Source organism: Penaeus monodon, chromosome 28 (assembly GCF_015228065.2).
Source record: "Penaeus monodon isolate SGIC_2016 chromosome 28, NSTDA_Pmon_1, whole genome shotgun sequence".
NCBI lineage: Eukaryota > Metazoa > Arthropoda > Malacostraca > Decapoda > Penaeidae > Penaeus > Penaeus monodon.
This window is the reverse complement of record NC_051413.1, coordinates 39,333,729-39,334,177: the sequence shown is the minus strand read 5'-3', so window position 1 is coordinate 39,334,177 and position 449 is coordinate 39,333,729.

The window sequence follows — 449 nt, the reverse complement described above, 5'->3', positions numbered from 1 at the left end:
GGGACTCCCCGAGCCCGCGGGAGGCGGACCTTGGGCGAGGAACCAGCTGACGTCATCCCCGCGGCTGCGACCCGAAAGCAGCAGCGCCATCAGAGGCGCCGCCAGCCACAGAGACTTCGCTCCTCCTGATGGCCTCTGCGAAGGAATCGGAAGGAGGCTTGAATGCACAGGCAGATGCAAGCAGGCTGTGTCCACGCCATGCATGCAGGTTAATGGCACAGGAAACAGAGAGATGTAAGCAGAAGCAGCACCGCCCTTGTCCTGGAGGCTGGCGCTAAGAGAGCGACAGGAAGATAAGCATCACCGTTTCATTTATCATCTGCAATGATATACAGAAAATTGAGATTTCGAAACTGTGATCAACAGATGTGAATAATTTTTTGCGCTGTTAAGCATCGCGTTCGAGCCCTTCCAGGCTGAGGCCGAACTGGCAAGGGTCTACTCCGCTC